The following is a 12,244-nucleotide window of genomic DNA, read 5'->3' on the forward strand; positions in this document are numbered from 1 at the left end:
GAGTCATGAACGTTCGATGCTAATGTGGTTGTCGTCGGGCCGCGTTTAGGTGACACGTTGCGAGTGTGATGCGATGAGCTTCGCGTGTCTTGCGATGGGATCGGTGGTCTCTGGAACCTGCTAGGAGCTTTGTTGCTGCATTCCGGAGGTTTTGGATTCGCTACTCTCTTGGAGGCATCCGTTGAGGAAGAATTAAGTTCGATGAGAGCGCTCAATCGTACTACCAGATCCACATAGACATCGAGTAAGTCCACAGGTGCGAAGTCGTCGAGCTCAAGTAATTGGTCGTTGACAATGTTAAACCGTTTCCAAATGTCGTCCACTTGTTTTCGATAAGTTCTTAAGGTGGCCTTGTAGTGCTGACCAGACTGTTCGTATTCGTCGAGTGATTTCGATACGGCCTGGAATTGGTCGCTTAGATTGCTTCGCTCCCGATGCAAGGAGGTGATTTTCTCTGCGTTTCCGGTTGTCATTGTTTGTTAGATAAGTGGAATGGTTATAACTTACTTCTGTTGAAGATTGTCCAGTTGCGGCAGGAGGTTGCGTGGTTGCGTTTTAACCACCGAATTTTACCTCTTCAAGGGTGACGATCCTTGACGTTACTGACCTCGCTGGGGGGTAACGCTTCCGCTGCTGGTTATGTTGGATTCACGTGGCACTGTATGATAGTGGGTGTCACTGGTGTGCGCTTTTCACTTGACGCTTGATGCGGCTTTGAGGATCGAATGATTCGACCGGTTACGTGTCCACACTTTTCACTTGTCACTGAATCCGGCTCGAAGGACCAAATGTTACGACCGATCGCGGAGAGACGCGGTCGCTAGGAAAACGCGTCAGCGAGAGGCGTAAATTCTCGCTACGATTCGGTGAATCGACGCCGCGAAGTAGTCGTTCCCCTGTTTCGGGTAGGATAACAGAGGTGGTTGCTTGAATATTACACAGTAGTAAGTTAGGTCACCGTTTATTCCACAACTTATAACGAGGATAGTTACACTGGTGCGTGTGTACGAGATGAGTGAATGACTGATCTGCGGGTGTGTATACTCGCTCGAAGGATGTTGACCGTTCGAAGGATGTAGAATCAGTGCCTTTGGGAGACGATGCTGTCTCGGTGGAAGGCTAAGGATCGGTCCCTCCAGCGCATGGGACCATCGGATTTGTTGGAGCCGATGTTATTTAGGAGAGTGAGGGAATAGGCTTCGTTTTTAATTGGTTAAACGAAGGGTCTTAATTACCCTCGAGAGAAAGTGATTAATGGGGGGAAAGTTGCCGCGTGCGTGACAAAAAAAACAACTTTCCCTTGTCCTGCCGTGGTAGACAATAGTGTTGAGCAACTCCTCGGGACCAGATGTTTGTTTTGTTTAAAGGACCTTTTCTAGTAAATCTATGATTTATGGACGGTGCTTAAGGATAATGAGGGTACGCCGTGCGGACGAGCGGACCTCTGGTGTCCTTCTGGCCCGCGGTGTGGGACCTGGGCCAGGCAGAGAGTCACGCGGCGTAACACCCATTGTTCCGAGAGGTTTTAGATGGTCCGTCATCAACCATGTGCATCAGTCAATTATGCACTTAGGATGGGATAAAACGCTCGAGAAGCTCTATGAGTATTATTGGTTCGAGGGAATGGCGAAGTATGTTCGCAAATTTGTCGAGAACTGCCATGCTTGTAGAGTTTCGAAGGCTAGTTCAGGTAAAATACAGGCTGAACTGCATCCTATACCTAAGACCGGCATACCGTGGCATACGGTGCACATGGACATAACGGGCAAGCTGAGTGGCAAGAATGACTCGAAAGAGTATGTCGTCGTCTTGATCGATGCCTTTACGAAATTCGTGCACTTACATCACACACGCAAATTGGATTCGCTTAGCGTTATCAAGGCACTTAAGTCCGCCGTGTTTTTGTTCGGTAGTCCCTGTCGGATAATAGCAGATCAGGGTAGATGTTTCACGGGCCGGGAATTTCAAGAATTCTGTGCAAGCAAACAAATCAAAGTTCATTTGATCGCGATCGGTGCAAGTAGGGCCAATGGGCAAGTAGAACGTGTTATGAGCACGTTAAAAAATATGTTCACAACGGTAGAAACGACCGGGCGTTCATGGCAAGACGCGATCGGGGAGATGCAATTGGCTTTGAATTGCACCATCAACCGCGTAACCAAATCGAGTCCTTTAGAGTTATTGATTGGTAGAGCAGCAAGACCGTATGACTTATTACTACCTGATAACATCGAGGAAAAAGAAATAGATATCTCCAGTGTAAGACAACAGGCAATAAAAGAGATGGAAACTAGTGCTAGGTATGACAAAGAGAGATTCGATAAAACCAAAGCTAAAGTAGTTAGGTTTAATCTCGGTGATTTGGTACTACGCCAAAATGAAGAAAGGAACCAGACAAAATTGGATCCAAAATTCAGGGGTCCGTTTGTGATATCGGAGGTCCTGGAAGGAAACCGATATACCTTGAAAACACTGGATGGGAAAAGGTCATACAAGTACAGTCATGACAGGTTAAGGAAAATGCCGGATAGTTGCATTCCTGCGGAGTTGGATGTCTGTTGTGATGACGAGAACAGTGACCATGGCGATGTGAGTACCCCGATCCCAGAGGATCGTAGAATTATATAAGCCCAGGTGCGGCCATGGGACGGAGTTCAGTGCGGTCAGGCACTGGAAGTGACGATGTCACGAAGCTGGGAGCCGGTTTAGTACCGACAGCGACAATGTCACGAGGTTGGAGCTGGTCTAGTACCGACAGCGACAATGTCACGGATTTGGAGCTGGTCTAGTACCGACAGCGACGATGTCACGAAGCTGGAGCTGGTCTAGTACCGACAGTGACAATGTCACGAGGCTGGAGGCGGTCTATTGTTGACAGCGATCGTGTTACGAAGCTGGTTATGTAACGAACTTTGAGAGTATGTGCGATTCGAAGGATGAGACCCATTTGGGTGTGAAATCGAGAATGGTCCGTCATGTCATTACGACCCGACTGAAAGCACGCAGAATGCAACTGGCACTTTGAATGCTAATCACAATGATACTGATCTTGTTTCCTTTTGTTTTGTTGACGAAGGTACACCCGAGGACGTGTGATAGTCAGGATGGCCGTGTCGGAGATGAAAGGAAAGCCGAAGCCCTTCCTTGGAAATTTTGGGAACATCCTCTAGTACCTTAGCCTAGATTTTATTATAGTTGTAATTGCTTAAGATTTGTAATAAGCGAGATTGGGTTCGAGGTGACAATCGGTCGCTGAACGTAGCCACGGTCACGGGATGGATGTTTTATCTAACGGAGGTCTGGAGTGGTTGTATGTGTTTTCCGAGAAATGTGGTTGTGGCGGCATGCGGCCTCGAGAGCGGGCCGAGCCACGTGTGATATTGCCTCGGAGGTGCCGATGCAATGGGACATACATTGTATTAGTAATCAAAACTCCAGGCAGAAACTGCCTAGCAACGGCGTTTGGAACTTTCTCGATGCTTCCAACGAGTGTGCCTAGCAACGGCGTTTGGAACCTTCTCGATGCTTCCAAACGGGTATAGAAAACAAAATGCAATCGTACAGGGAGAAAAATCTCCACGAGGCTGGCATTCTTGCGATTGCCTTGGAGAGTGATACATCGAGCATCTTCGACGATCGCATTTGCGTCTAAGTTAGTTTCGCTTAGTAAGGAGTTATCCCGGTGACCGTGGATTCGTTTGAACTCAAACATTGCTAATAGTATTATTTAATTTAATTATTCGTAGATCGTGTTATTCATTAGGCTTAGTGTTTGTTAGACTTATTATTGGTTGTACTTATTATTTGTTAAGCTTAGTGATAGACCTGTATATAGGTGTAAATAAAATCTCGGCTTTGTGAAACGATGGCTAGTCCACATGAAGAGTCGTCGCGCGCCCAAAATTCGAATCGTGATCCGACATATATATATATGCTATTGAGTATTACAGAAGTATCATATCCTGAAGTTTCTTATTGTACACATATATTGTGTCATAAAGCGTGTACAATTCTTTCTCATACTTTTGGTCATTCGTTTCCTGCATTTTCATTTATTTTTTTATTTTTCAGGGTACGTATATCCCATTTGTACGAAAGAGCCCCTAGGAAAGAGCAACTTCGTCGGCTATAACCCCCTTGTTGCTGGATGGGGAGCGTTAAGATATAGTAAGTGATATCAATTTTATAATAAAATTAAACAGTTCCAGTCTTAAATATCTTTCTTATTTTCTTCGTAGGACGACCACGACGTAATGCATTAATGGAAGTACAAATGCCAGTGATTAAGAACGCCGAATGCAAAATAGCTTATTCCAAATTTCCTAATGCACCTGATATCACTGATGGTATAATACGCGCCGAACATGCTCAAGGTGGAGAGGATTCTTGTACGGTAATTAAGTTACAGAGTTACTACAAACTATACGGTATCTGAAGACACGTCAATTCGAATTAACATCAAATCGACGTCTTAAACATTAAAAATAATAGATAAACACGATTTAATAGTTTTGCCCACTTCTCACACCTCATTATGGTATTTAATCTAATTTCCTTCTAATCTTAGTTTTGCTCAAAATACATATAACATGTACATTATAAATTGGAGTATTTCAATACACAAATCAATAGAAGATTATTACTGTATATAAGTATAATTTCAATACAATTCGATGGATATATTTCAGTATCTTTGATTAAAAATTTAACGATCCTTTCAGGCTGACCGCGGCGGACCACTGCTGATACAACATGAATTAACATGGTATTTAATAGGTATTGTGTCTTATGCCTATAAGTGCGGCACAGCTGGGTGTCCCAGCGTTTACACTAGGGTCGCATCGTACCTTGACTTCATTCTCCAAGCGATGCAATAATATGACATTACTGTTCCATAAATATCATTGTGTAAAAAACGTAAAGTTGGATTTTCTTATTGTGGAGATAAGAAACAGCTCAAATTTACATTGTTTTGTACGTTACAAATTATAGGCTTAAAATGTACGAAATGTAACTTTGAAACGACACTAATTTTTTACGCACGATAAACCTCCACGACTTAGGTATGTAAAGATGATAAACGTATATTAATTCTATTAATTTGGTAATAATAAACCAACTTTCTGAGAAGTTCTGTAAATTTCGTTTCTGTTGTATCAAGAGAATAATGGAATATTCCACTTAGATCGTATACTTCTTGTATGTACATACAAAATTTTCCGGCTAATCTAAAACACTTCATAAGATAGAGAGCTTCTGGAAATTCGGACACAGAGAGTACATAAAATACAAGATAAGTCTCGTGTCTTTCAAAATTATTTTTTATTCGCTAAAAACGTCCTGTGTATTCATGCAATCACATGCAACCTCGAAACTTCACTTATTTTTTATCACTTTCCAATTCAATACACTGTTTCTGCATTTTTGACTATATGTAAGAGAAATTTCCATTCAGCCAAAGGTGTCCTTACAGATTATAGATTCCTATACGACTCTCGGTAAAAATTTATCCGCACTCCAGATAGTTAAAACTTCTGTGGACCGTATTGATCCATCTGCACTCTTCGTATGACGTCAATATCTGTTCAGTGCTGATGCGTAGGTTTCATTGTGTTACGTCAATTCGTTTGTGACCGTTGCGCGAGTAATGGCGCTTTGCAATGGTGATTTGCAGGAAAACAGTGCAGGATGCTGTGATTCGTTTCTTGTGGTCGGAGGTTATGTTTGATGCCTATATTTATCAAAGATTTAATGCACATTATGGAGAAAGTGTTTTGTCACGAAGTGTGTTTGAATGGGCACAAAAGTTCAAAGAAGATCGCACAAGTGTTATGAAAAAACAGCTGGACGCCCGTCCACATCCACGATGACAACATTGAACGTGCTATCTATGGAATAGACGAGTGACACTGGATAATGTGGCAAATCATTTGCAAATCAGCCACGGCTCTGCTTATGCAATAGTGCACGACAGATTTGGGTTTTAAAAAGTTTGTGCGAGATGGATGCCGAAAAAGCTGATGAAAAGGTGAAGACGACGATGCATTCGTGGTTCGCAGCTCAGCCCAAAACATTTTTTAACGAGAAAATACGAAGGTCCTTCAGCAAATGGACAAAGTGTATACAGAAATTGAGTGATTATGTCAAAAAATGATGTATGTCTTTTTTGACAATTGCTTAAAATAAATTCTACACCGACAGAGCGGGTAACTTTTTACTCACCCTCGTAAGACACTTAAATTTCCAATCTATTATGATGAATAAAAGAGCTTATACTATTAAATCTAATTGTATTTTGTTGCATGAGAGTACACGTGTATGTGATGTACATTACCTTTATATCCCCTTGAACGCTTCAATATTGCGCATATATACTATATTTTGTGCAGCTTCTATAAAATTTTGTATGTTTGTTTAGGCTGTTAATCCAGAGGCTGGAGTACAAAGAAGTGGCACAATGATGTGGGCTGATGACATTTATAATTATCAAGGAATCACCCCTACATTCGCTCAGGTATATATCGTTGACTATAATGTATTTAACATATATGATTGTTAGAATATTAATAATTAATTTTTAATTCTATCAGAATTTTAATGAAACTGTCCCTTGGGAAGGAAGAACTGATACCTTGATATCACGGTTTGTACATCCTATATGTACGACAAATTTTAGAACATTATATAACGAAGAACCAGATCGTCGTGGCCATGTGATGTGAATAAAAGGACTTGAATTTGATGATATTTTTGTAACGTTAGATAACATAACTAAGTATCTTCACAGTAAGATAGGATGACATGGTTTACATGATCTTAATGTTGTTCACTTGAGTGATGATATTATAAGGAAAAGTGTAATATCACAGGTAGGATGATTCATAATTTAGAACTACTAACTCATGTATGTATTAAAAATTAAAGAAATATATTAAATTTTATAGGATATTTATGTTTAGTAACCAGTAATTCAGAGATTGGTATTCATGGTTACTATAACGAGGCTGTAGAAACGCACCCTTTCTTCTTTGCAAATGGTCCTGTATTTATGTCTAAGCCGAAACTGGAACCTCTGAATAATTTACATTTATTCTTGTTATTTTCTAAAATACTTATCTACAGTATACCATAAGGAATGATACCGTATCGCACCTAATCAAGTGCCTTAAGAAACATCAACAGGATATCACAGTAATCCCTTATCGACAGATATGTAAGTAAAAGTTATGTGTCATTGTTATACACAGTTATGTGTTAGTGTTATACACAGTTATTTATCATTTTCTATTAATTCAGTTGTAGCCACTACAATATCTATGACACTGGTAGTAATTATAAGAACAATAATGATGTTCTATAAGAGGAAATGATGATTAGGAACAAAAAGTTACAGGTAAGTCAAAGTATATGTTATTTGCCATTTGAAAAGAAAGTTACTAACTTAGAATTTTTTGATAAATAATAATTGTGCAAAATATATTGGATTTCAAATTTGTCAAAAATTGAAATTTAAGAAGCATTGTAATAATATAACATTAATATTTTGATTTTTCAGGAGATATCATGCGGTGGATGGATAATATGTAAAAAATATTAAGCAGTATATGAATTTACATATTGCGTAGAGATAACAAAATGAATTTTAAAAAATGTCGACATGGTAATAAGAAATAGCATCATGACAAAGAATATGTAAACACAGTTTCATTTTTTATAAATAAAAATTTGTTGTTCCAGATTTTGAAATATAGTGAAACGTTTAATTAGTATCTTAATATCTTTAAATAATTATTATTTTAGAATCAATTGTAATTGTATCATACGTACTTTTGAATTCGTGCAAGAACATATGTAATTTTGAAGTAGTTATTATTAGGAAATTGTTAGACGCGAACAGTATGCGAAAAGTTAGTATGCAGTGTAATAATTATCAATCAAAACACAAGAATTAAATTCTTGAGGAAAAAATTTCCGGAATTTCTTATTTACATGATTATAAAGAAATCCATAATAAAAAGGAGCTGCTTTCTAATACTTCTCTTCCTTGTAATGCCTACGTTAATAATAACGAGGTTCGACTTTTTGTTTTTAGAGGGATACTGGAAAATTTGAAAGTACAGTACCATTGGGAAGAAAATCACGATATTGAAAACGATATTTGCAAGTAAATTTCCAAAAAATCTGTTTTCAAATTTTCGCTTTCTATTTCACGTTAAAAGAAAGGGCTGCCTTCTTTCTCTGCAAGACAAAACAAACATTCTGAATCTCGTATCAATGAATGATGTCAATAAGTTATTTTTCTTTTCAGATTGAACAATATTCCAGATTTATTCATAATTTCATACTACGCGAAGAATAGACTTTCATAGGTATATAAAGGAAATATTAAGTATAGGAAAACTCTTTTTCGTTGTAGGTGACATATGCTTCACGGTTGAACACATGTATTTTTGAACACACATAAATGAAAAAGTACTCTTATGGAGAGAAAGAATTGATACCTTCGATTGACATTAGATAATGTATATAAACTTATGAACAATCACTATCAGTTTGTACTTTAGGTGCACACGCAGATTTGTTGGAGTTCTTATAAAATGTACTTCCTGTACGAACGTTTTATTCTTTCAAATTTTACGATACTATGTCTCATATAATAACTATATGGATTAAACGTAATATAAATGATCCGAAAATAGACTCGAACGACATTAATTGTCTTTCTATTTATACCAATATCGAAAATACAAGTAAAGCTGGAGCAATAGTATGCAAGAATGGACTATTTATTATTTTAAACCAAATCATAGCATATTCAGAATGCACAGTATTATCATGAAATGTAAATGAATCAGTTGTAAACGAACGATTTTACTGTAAAATCATTGCCTCCTTTTTTTTCATCTGAAATATAGCAGCAATGAGTACATTCTTTTAATATATAATAAAACGAGATATCTTTATAAAGTTACATATGTCATCACTGGTAACTGTTATCTCGTATGACACCAAATATACCGTTAGTATGGAATGATATTTTTATGAAGATGTACTTTAATGATAGATTTTATGAATGAAACGTTATATAAGAAAAATTATCTCTTGTTATTCTATGAAGTGTAGTAGCTAATGAAGATTAATTTTATGAAGTATTAGAGCAAAAGAGAATTAAAAAATTAAAAAGATCTAAATAAGATTGTTCGTGTGGCTTAATTATCTCAATTCTGGTACACCACTTGTTACATTCTAACTAATTAGCGCTAAACAATAACTTGCAAATATTAAAGATATTAACACCTTAATATTAACACCTAAAGGTTTTCAGGAAATTTTATAATATTTGATTATTGTATATCTAGTCATTGATTGATAAAATTTCTTGTATAAGCATAGATCGAGGTTGACGTCATACGCAGATTGCATATCATTGACAGGTATCGTTTTAATTTATTTTATGGCTAGAATCATTTGAATATTATACGAATAATTATTTCCATTCGAACGATTAATAAATCACGTACCTATAAAAGATATATTATGAAAAAGACGTGACGAAACAAAAAAATATTGGAAATTCCGTTGTCATTAGATCAATTATTTTTGCAATGATTTTTATTTCCATGTAATTACATATGAAATGGGTAATTCATTAACATCTCCTCGAATCGAATATAATTCGTTACACTTCACAACGATTCAAATAATGGACGGGAAATATATAATAAGTTTCCTGTCCTTGCGTTAAAATAGTACTGTACAAATCAGATGATACAGGAAATACCCAAAAAACCCAATTACATCCACATTGCATGACAGCACACTTGCAATGGATTTTTGTGATTTCAATGTCACAGACAATGACACAACTAATCAGAACACGTTCGAGGCTATAGACATTGAAATTACCGCGTGTTTAATACGTTTAAAGCATAAATCTAAATTTCACGCGATTATTTCTTTGTACATTGTGAAACTCTTAAATTATCTTAATCGAATAAATAATCCTAATGTAATAAAACATCTTGAAATAGACCTAGATATCTGAAACAGAAACTCGAAGGATAAGAAATCCTAAAAGGTACTAATCCTAAAATAACAAACTCCTAAATAATAAACAAGTGATAAAACCTGTTATAAATAATAAACCTTACCTGGAACAATCAAATCCTAACTAATCGAAAATAAAATAAGGCAAGCAATTCTTAATCTTTCAAGTAATTTTTCCGAAAACACAGAAAGATAGAGAAATTAAAAAGACGCAGCACAAATTGCAGCACAATGAAAGTTTCAGAGCGATGAATACGATCGTATTAAACTAAATAATTTTCAAAAGTGAAATTACACTGAAACGTATATCGATGATATTTGTCATTTCTACGATCTGTTTCGCTTGATCGTGCTTCTTTTCTGATGTAAATTCAATTTATGATACGAACTAAGTTTCCTTTATTATTATTAGTCCTGCGTCTTTTTAATTCGTCACTTCTTTTATTTCAGAACAATGACGGGCTCCAAGATGTTGTTCGGATGTTTGGCGTTAATTGCTTTTCTTCATCCATTAGTTCACGTTTGTACTTCGAGTAGTACAGCTCAAGGTTTGTACTTCGAGTTGTCTTTTTCCATGCACTTCAAATTCCAATACGATCTGGTCACGTGGCCTTCGTACAATTTCGAAATTTTACCTGTTTGGTAATCGTCAATGAAAAAAGAAGTTATGCGTGACCTCAACACATTGAAACAATTTTTATGATTTTTTATTTGCCGGTTGGTCAGCAAGTTAATGGAAAAATTTCACTTAACTATTCGCGTTAATTTCTTCGGTTTAGCTTTTGGGAAATGCTTCGTTAGCTTCGGGAATATTCCAACGATTCGTTTTACGTACAAAATAAGCATGATAAATATTACATCACGGTAATGAAAACTATTGGCGTGATACCTAAGAGAAAGATGCAGAGACATTCTTAGAATTTCTAATGACACCTTTATAGATTTCTCGTTTAATATCGCTACTACATTTGAATCACTTTTACCTAACGGTGTCACATAGTCTCGTTGGAAATTTGTCAAATTCCTTAAAATGATCACTGAAAATTTTCCTAAATTTCCAAGAATTTATTTATCACGAGGTAAAGAAAATGTGTATTAGAAAGATGAGATCGAAGGTTTACCATTTTTTCAATTATGGCGAACGCAATATGTAATCAATGAAAATTTTATATTTTCACGTTGAAAGTTTCTTCAGATAATTATTATCCAGATGATGACTAACTCTTACGAATTAATGCGTGTCTGTAGGATAATCCGGTAGACTTGATCCGCTTTTTATATCGAAAGTTGAGCAATCGGTGACGCGTTCTTATACACCGAACCGCGAAAAGCAAAATTTCATATGATCTCACCAATTTCGGATGTCAGTCAAATCAGTCAAATCAGTCAAATAATAAGTTCGCGTTAATATACACGTTCGATTTTTGAAAAGCTTGTTCAATTTAATAAGAGTCTTGGTAACAGGCTTATGTTTTTAGACCTAATTGGTTGTTTTCATTTACAAGTACCTCGTGTTAAAGTACTCATAAAATGACATTAAAATCAGAAAACTAATAACTGAAAGATTATCATTTTTCCTCTGTGGTAGTTTACATATAACATAATGCAACTAACATGTCACGATTAATGCAAAATAGATAAATTACTAATATAGACATTTTTTTAGTAATTTGTATAATCGTGAAACGAATTGGACTTTCTAAAGGCAAATATTAAAGGAAACATGGAATTGATGCCAAATCTATCACAAATATTATTTATACTACTTATTTGCGCAGTTTGAAGCGAATCAAATTGATGAAGGTTTCTTTGTTACATGTTAATTTACATTTTAAAAGACATAACAGGCACGCTAATTAGTTTGCTTAAGATACTTTCGAGATACCAAGTTAGACGCGTTTCCATGAAATCATATCAATTTTACGATGATATTTTTCTATCAAGCATGCAATTATAACCGTATCGTTGATTAGTGCATACAATTATCCATGTACATTCGTCTTTCCGAGTACGGCGCTTCAATATTGCTAATTTCAAATTCGTACATTAATGTTCGTAAATGCTTGAAAATGCTATATAACTGTATCAGCTTCTGTTAAAAACATTTTATAGTAAAATCTCTATAAATTTGTAATATTTTTTAGACAATTTGAATTCATTATATTATACATCATACATTCTAGTCATTTCTAATTAA

At 36.3% G+C, this 12,244-nt stretch overlaps 1 long non-coding RNA gene and 1 pseudogene across 1 annotated transcript; both read left to right on the forward strand.

Annotated features, from left to right (window-relative positions):
- Nucleotides 1-3,966, forward strand: part of LOC143304535 (venom serine protease Bi-VSP pseudogene) — a 35,847-nt pseudogene extending 31,881 nt beyond the window's left edge.
- Nucleotides 3,967-5,579: 1,613 nt separating this feature from the next.
- Nucleotides 5,580-7,750, forward strand: LOC143304530 (uncharacterized). Its single transcript, XR_013061184.1, has 6 exons — nt 5,580-5,598; nt 5,675-6,514; nt 6,591-6,869; nt 6,945-7,213; nt 7,297-7,393; nt 7,556-7,750. It is a non-coding gene; the product is annotated as an uncharacterized LOC143304530 (long non-coding RNA).
- Nucleotides 7,751-12,244: the final 4,494 nt, after the last annotated feature.

This window comes from Bombus vancouverensis, unplaced genomic scaffold, assembly GCF_051014615.1.
Source record: "Bombus vancouverensis nearcticus unplaced genomic scaffold, iyBomVanc1_principal scaffold0039, whole genome shotgun sequence".
NCBI classification, from domain to species: Eukaryota; Metazoa; Arthropoda; class Insecta; order Hymenoptera; family Apidae; genus Bombus; species Bombus vancouverensis.